Below are 8,189 nucleotides of genomic sequence, written 5' to 3' on the forward strand. Positions count from 1 at the left end.
GCAATGAGGGGATTGGCCGCAACACAACGAATATTTTCTCCCCTATAAGAAGGCTATGAAGTCCTCAAGTTTTGCAATGATAGACATAGACGCTATTACCGATGTCATACAATAAACAGGCATGGATGACAACATGGATTGGACAAGGGTTGTTCTTCCCACGAAGGAAAGAGTCTTCCACTTCCAATTCCCAATCCAGGTTGCCATGTTATCCACCAAAAAATTGAAATAAGCAAGCTTTAGCTTAGTGCCAGAAAGAGAAGCCCTAAGGTACTTCTAGTTAGTTCTTCCTCCGGTATAAGAAAAATTCTCTTGATCTGATTTTTGGTTGCAATAGAAATTAATGGGCTGAAAGTGATATTTGATTTATTTATATATTAATTGCCTGGCCAGATAGTGAGCAATAAGCTTTAATAATTGAAAAAAAAGATAGATGCATAACCTTATGAGCCGATTATTAGCATTGTTTGAATCAGAGTGGTGCATGACTTTATCTATCGTCATTGCCTACTGTTGCCGCGAACTCTTGGCTTGGATCGGAATGGCTGAAGTAGATCGAGGTCTGACAAAGATGGTGGTGATTGGACCTACAAAAAAGTCTCTGATTAGGAGTAGCTCTGGCGGGGATCCTTCAATGCTCAAGTTAGAAATCAGGAATAGACGGAAGAGAGCGAGTACTTAAAGTTATTCATACATTTGAGATCCCTCATTTGCCTCCACTTATATGTCAAGACCAGAATCGTATAAGGAGACACGGCAGGAGGTCCTCTTGCCTCCAGTGGGTATTTCTTTAAAATTCATGCCTAGTTCCCCCAGATTTGAGTAACCAGCCACCTTCCTTAATGGCTCAGGCTAGCCTATCAGGAATATAGAGGTTGACATGACCTCTCTCTGTGCATAATCGAATACTTTTCTTTGATGGTTAGACTTGATAGATATACAGGCATCCCCTAGCTAACATTTTTTAGTGTGGTAGCCAAAACAAGGGTTGTCTAAGGTTTGAGATTGGTGGTTGACGCCGGGGTCGGGAAGGACAAAGGCTTGTAGCCGACGTATTGGTCGGCGGTCAGTATTCAAATCGGTAGTCGATCCTTAGGTTGGTTGCTTTTGCAAACTAGGGCTCCACTCTTTGTGTCGGCTATCTAAGGAAAGGATATTCTATCCATAACATAAGCCACTCTATTATCGAAGCCGAACTAGAATTAGGTCGGATAAAGAGGGTACATTAGTTTTCAGTAGCCGATGCTAGTCCTTTAAATGATTTCTCAAAGATAGTGTCTTCCGCCCCATCCTCGAGGTGGCTATGAATATGTGGGATTAGTCTTTTGGTGGTCCTGGCTTAGGTCGGTGTTGATGTTTTGAGCCTTCGAGGATTCTTTTTGCTGTCATTATTTAACTCGACTGTTGTGGCAATGTCTGTTAAGGAGATGAAATGGGGTTGTTTATTTCAATCTGTATGCATTTCGCAACTTGGGTGTTATGGGATTCCTTCCATCTGACTCTCAACGAAAACACCAACTGATGTGAGAGCTAATCTAACTAATGTGGTTTTGGAGTGCTAGTCTCATCTTTATAGGAGGGATAGTCGAGTCTTGCCTCGAGGTATTATCCACTTGGACCCCACTTTTGGTAGTCAAGCCACACGGCTCTGCATCCAACAAGAGCACCTCCTAAGGTCAGGTGAGTAACTACCTCTTACAAGCAGAAGTATTCGCAATCGACATGGGATAAAAGGAGGCCCCGTCATAGCAGCCTAGGGGTGCAGCTGGCACTTATGACCAAGTTGAGGTGAGTTAAGATTGAGGCTGTAGCTTATGCTTGCACCCGAACTAAGGTCGGTTTAAAGCTGAAGCCATAGCTTATGCTTGCAGTCGAGTTAAGATCGAGATTGTGGCTTATGCTTGGTGTCGAATTGAGATCAAGTTAAAGTCAAGGCCATAGCTTATGCTTACAACCGAGTTAAGATCGAGGTTGTAGCTTATACTTACAGCTGAACTGAGGTTAAGGCCATAGCTTATGCTTGCAGCCAAATTGAGGCCATAGCTTATGCTTGCAGTCAAGTTAAAGTTGAGGCTATCGCTTATGCTTGTGACAAACTGAGGTCGAGACTGTAGTTTATGCTTGCAATCGAGTTAAAGTCGAGGTAAAATTGAGACCATAGCTTATGCTTGCAGTCAAATTAAGGTCAAGGCCATAGCTTATGCTTACGGTTGAACTGAGATTGAGGTCGTAGCTTACGCTTGTGGGTGAACTAAGGCTGAGGCTGTAACTTATGCTTGCAGCCAATCTAAGGTCGTAGCTTATGCTTGCGATTGATCTGAGGTCATAGCTTATGCTTGTGAATGAGTTAAAATCGAGGCCGTAACTTATACTTGCGGCTGAACTGAAGCCGTAGCTTATGCTTGTAGTCGAGTTAAAGTCCAAATAAAATTGAGACTGTAGCTTATGCTTATGACTGAGTTACGGTCAAGACCGTAGCTTATACTTATGGCCAAACTATGATCGAGGCCATAGCTTATGCTTACGACCGAACTAAGTTTGAAGCTGCAAGCATAAGCTGTAGCTTATACTTACGATCGAACTGAGTTTGAGGCCATAGCTTATGCTTGTAGTCGAGTTAAAGTCCAGATAAAATTGAGACTGTAGCTTATGCTTATGACTGAGTTACGATCGAGACCGTAGCTTATACTTATGGCCAAACTATGATCGAGGCCATAGCTTATGCTTACGACCGAACTAAGTTTGAAGCCGCAAGCATAAGCTATAGCTTATACTTACGACCGAACTGAGTTTGAGGCCATAGCTTATGCTTGCGGCCAAACTAAAATTAAGGCCATAGCTTATGCTTGCGGTCAAACTAAGATCATAGTTTATGCTTGCGGCCGTATTGAAGTCGTAAAAAAATTGGGATCGTAACTTCTGCTTGTGGTTAAGCTAAGGTCGAGGCCATAAATTATGCTTGCGGTCGAGTTAAGATCGAGGTCATAGCTTATGCTTGCAGTCGAACTGAAGTCAAGGCCATAGTTTATGCTTGTGGCTGAACTGAGGTTGAGGCTTATGCTTGCGGCTGAGTTAAAGTTGAGATAAAATCAAGACCATAGTTTATGCTTGCGGTTGAGTTAAGGTTGATGCAGGAGCTTATACTTACAGTCTAATTGAGATCAAAGCCATAGCTTATGCTTACCACCGAACTAAGGCCAAAGTCGTAGCTTATGCTGACAGCCAAATTGAGGCCATAGCTTATGCTTGCAGCCGAACAGAGGTTGAAGCTATAGCTTATGCTTATGGCTGAACTGAGACCGTAGCTTGTGCTTGTGGCCGAGTTAAAGTCGAGACTGTAGCTTATGCTTGCGGTCTAACTGAGATCGGGGCCATAGTTTATATTTGCAACCAAACTGAGACCGTAACTTATGCTTGCGGCTAAGTTAAAGTCTTGGTAAAATTGAAGCTATAGTTTATGCTTGCAGTCGAGTTAAGGTTGAGACCATAGCTTATGCTTGTGGTAAAATTGAGATCGAGACCGTAGCTTATGCTTTCAGCCAAACTGAGATCGTGGCTTATGCTTGTGGCCAAACTAACATCTGTTGTAGATAAAAGACTCCAAACTCAACTAGCTGGATAATCCCCCTCTAGCCTCTGCCGTGAGGTATTGTCCACTTTAGCTGTACGATCTTTCAATGATCCCACAGCTTTGGTGGCCGAATGGGCTACTGCTGGGGGCCACTTAGGCCATACCATTCTGCCCCACCTTGTAGTAAATGACTTCTAAGGGGGAGCCCTTCGGCTTCGGCGGGCTTGGTTTTAGGAGATTGACCTTTGAGGGTTCAGCTTTTGCCTTTAATCTTTGTCTTAGCTTAATCGCTCAAGGACCTATGGCCCTAGAGTCCTTGGACTCTGCCTAGTTCCTTCTAGACTTATCCACATGCTACTTTTTAGAAGAAAATGGAGATTTCCAAGCGACTTATCTTGGGAGTTTGCTTCAAATCCGTCTGACTTGCCACATGGTAGATGACAGATCCCAAAGAGTCTTTGTGAATCCGCTACTCAAGACTTCGAATAGATAAGGTGTTATTATGAGTCACAACATTTGGCATTTCAGATCTTAGAAAGTGGCGTAACCTGATTGGTCAAAGATGAGGTGCACGTTGCTTGAGTCATATATCAACAGGCCTCTTTGCCAAATATATTTATCAATGGACATTCTTTATTTTCATCACTTTATAGTCGTGGATCTGTCGCCGTGTGATAAGTGCATAAATATACCATAAAAAATATTAAAATTTTTGATATTTAATCTCTATAATTTTCAATTTAATATTTTTTATATTTATTTTTATAAAAATTATTAATTATAAAAAATTATTCACAAATCAATCAGCAATTCTCAAGAAATACAAAATAACGGCCTGACATCTATATTTTTTTTTGATCACTAAGCTTAAAAGTCTAAAACTTTCAAAGGCCCACGTAGTTTTTAATGGATGAGAGGAGTTGGCTGGCTGTATGTTTGTACGAATATGGAATGTGGAGGCTTTTTAACATGAGGCGTTGGCTCGTAGAAGGCTTTATTGTGGAAATCAAGAATTAAATGATAGGATCCATGAATTTAAAGCAAAGAAAAGAGTGGCTGTGTGTTGGGGAATTGGCTAAGAAGTGTGGCTGAGTGGAACGTGGAGGGCCCGCGGGGAATTGAAGACGCGCTGGGCATGGCATTGGGCGCGGTGTGCTGCTGTTGAGTGCGTGACTAAGCCGCATGGATGTGCGTTGGGGTTCATGTGGAGCGGACCACGGGCGCGATTTGAAGGCACGGCTTCTGGGACATGCGCGTGAACGTAAATGCAAAATAAGAAAACGGGTGCATGGGGCGCTGGAGGTGGGACGCGTGAAATTTAAATTTACGTGTCACAGAGAAATGACGGGCTTTTGCGTGCGAGATGCTGGACTTCATCTGGTACATAAAAAAAAAAAAAAAAAATCAACGATGCCGAATGGATATCGATACACGGCACAAATGTACTATATTACATATTATATACTTACGATATAATTTAAAATATATTAAATTTTTAATATTATTATCAAAAATTTGATGTATTTTAATTTGTGTCCAAATTTTTACTCTTGATGTCTTTTAATTTTAATTTTAGTAGTCACTTTATTTTACATAAATAATTTTTTACTTATTGTTCCTAAAAATTTTCTACTTTCTATAATTTAGAATAATTTACTATTTTATATAATTAATTAATTTTCTGCCTTCAATATAAATTAAATCTCTTACCTTATATTTAGATTGCATAAGTTATTTTTTCTTCTTAGCTGATTTAATTCTTTTTTATTTAGATGACTTCATTTTTTTTATAACTCACTGATATATTCAAAACTTAATATTTAATCTAGTTGTTTTAATTAAATTAATATAAAAAGAAAAAAATACTAATCATATCATAATACTTAACTAATATAAAGAAATAAATTAAAATTTAAAAAACTTTTTATTTGTACTTGGACATCCTGCTCTATTTGTATTGCATAGTCATAAAATACCTTAAAGGCACAACTCATTGAACAAGATAAGATAGAAATTTGATCACCCTTCTTTAGCCTAAAAACCACCACCTCTCATATTGCATTAACCCAAGTTTTTAATTTAAAATTAATTAGACATCGACTCGAGAGACATTCGAGCTCATTAGGACAACAGAGTCCAAGAGTTGGACCAGGTTCTAATTAATCAATTAACTGATGTCTAAGACAAGTAGTTCAGAGATTAAGTCCCGAAGAACGGTGGTTCTCTAATTAGGTCTATTACGAAAATACGGAGAGCCTCACACCAATCTTACACTTATCTGACCAGTTGGTTAGTTTTAACTTGGAATGCTCAAAGACAACCTTGGTAGTTAGAAGCTGTCTAGATTTATGATAATCCTAATTAGGTTTGATTGTATAACTTGTTTGTTAACAAAAAAAATAAATAATTTTAACTTTTTATCTATCGCTCCTTCCTCTTCTCTCTTCTTCTTTAAATTAAATAAAAAATTAAAAAAATTAAAAAATTAAAAAAAATTAAAAATAAAAAAAAATTAATTAAAAAATAAAAAAAAATTTAAAAATAAAAAATTTTAAAAATTTTAAAAAGAAAAAATTAAATTTAAAATTTAAAAATTTAAATTTAAATTTTAAAAATTTAAAAAAAAAATAAAAAATAAAAAATAAAAACAACTAAAACTAAAAAAATTATTAAAAATTAAAAAAATTAATTAATTAATTAAAAATAAAATTTTAGAGAAAATTAAAATAATAATAATTAATAAAAATTTAAATTTAAAAAATAAATAAACCAAAATATTAAAAATATTAAAATTCAAAAAATTAAAAATAAAAATTTAAAAATTTAAAAATAAAAATAATAAAAAATAAATTAAATTAAAAATTAAAAATTTAAAAATTTAAAAAAAATTAAAAATTAAAAATCAAAAATTTAAAAAATTTAAAAAAATTTAAAAAATGAGACAAACAAAGTGAAATAGTGTCTGACTGAAGACGTTAAACTTAGCATTTATTGGAAGGCGATCCAGATCTTTGTAGTTTAATTTTATTTCTATTTTTAGTTTGTTTAGGTTTTTACTTTAGTTGTTTCAGTGAATAAATTGGGGAGGAGAGCCAAATATACATCTGCAAGGATATCTGAAGACCCCTGTTGAACCAAAAACATAGCAAGTCAGGTATATTTTTTTCTATCTTTTTTTCATCTATTGCATCTTTTATTTTTTTTCTTTATTGAAGATAATGTCGATTAAGTTGAGAGAAAATAATAATAATAAAAAGTTAAAAGTTCTCGAATAAGTTAGTATTTAGTGTTTAGAGACCTAATTAGACTACAGAATCGAGTTGAACCAAGTATTTTTTTTAAAAAAAAATTGATGTACAGCCCAAAGAGTTTGGAGATATCAAGGGATCAAGTATTAAAAAAATTTAATAAATAATTAAATTCAATAAAATATTTTTTCCATGAGTACTTCTAAATTCCTCCTACCTTCATTAAAGGAGAGTTTACTTCTTATGAACTAGTGTAGAGTAACTATATATTTTTTATATATTTTTAAAAAAAATTATGTTAAAAATAAAATAGTTTTCAAGTACTTCTCACCAAGTAACCGGCCTCTTTGCCTAAATAAGTATTGAGTTTCGTGTCGAAAAGTGAAAAGAGTAAAAAAGCTCATTGTAAGGCTAGTTTTAACTCGTAGCCTGCTTGATTCGAGTAAGTTCAAAGGGTATTTTATATCTAGTATCCTAAAATTATCTGATTTGAGAGTCATTGGCTGAAAACTCGCTACATAGTCAGATAGAAAGCTTAATAGGTTATGATACTCAATAGCAGTACAACGTTAAAAAAAAATAAAGAAAAAAAAAAATTTAAACATTGGTCTCTCACAGAGTAAATGGGCCCCTTCACCTAAGCATTGTGCCTCATGCAAAAAGTGGGCAATGTAAGATGCTTTTATAATAAATGAAAGATGAAAGTAACAATACATTCGCCCATATGAAGATAAATGATTTAGAAATAAAAGTAAGGGCAATTTAGAAACAGTTCAGAAAAAGTTTGATGTTCTTCACTTAATTCTCATATTAGTTAAGTATTAATATCCCAATGACATATCTCACTCTCGCTCTACTGAACATCAATGACTCTTTGAAAAAATTACTCGATAAAATTTGAAACTCTAAGCTAAAAGTTATCTAACTCTAAATCTTTTCTTTACTCGAGGACAAATAAAGTTCAAGTTGGAGGATGTGATAAATGCATAAATATACCATAAGAAGTATTAAAATTTTTTATATTTAGTCTCTATTACTTTGAATTTGATACTTCTTATGTTTGTTTTTCATAAAAATTATTAATCACAAAAAATTATTTGCAAATCAATCAATAATCCTCAAGGAATACAGAATAGTGGCCTGACATCCATATTTTTTCTGATCACTAAGCCTAAAAGCTCAAAATTTTTAAAGGCCCATGTAGCTTTTAATGGGTGAGAGGAGTTGGCCGGCTGTATGTCTGCATGAATATGGAAAGTGAAAGCTTCTTAACTTGAGGCGTTGGCTTGAAGAAGGCTTTAGTGAGTAAAAATCAAGAATTAAATGATGGGACCTGTTAGGAGTAATTTGGAATAGGCCGATGATGTATG

The sequence above is a fragment of the Elaeis guineensis genome, chromosome 14 (genome assembly GCF_000442705.2).
Source record: "Elaeis guineensis isolate ETL-2024a chromosome 14, EG11, whole genome shotgun sequence".
NCBI lineage: Eukaryota > Viridiplantae > Streptophyta > Magnoliopsida > Arecales > Arecaceae > Elaeis > Elaeis guineensis.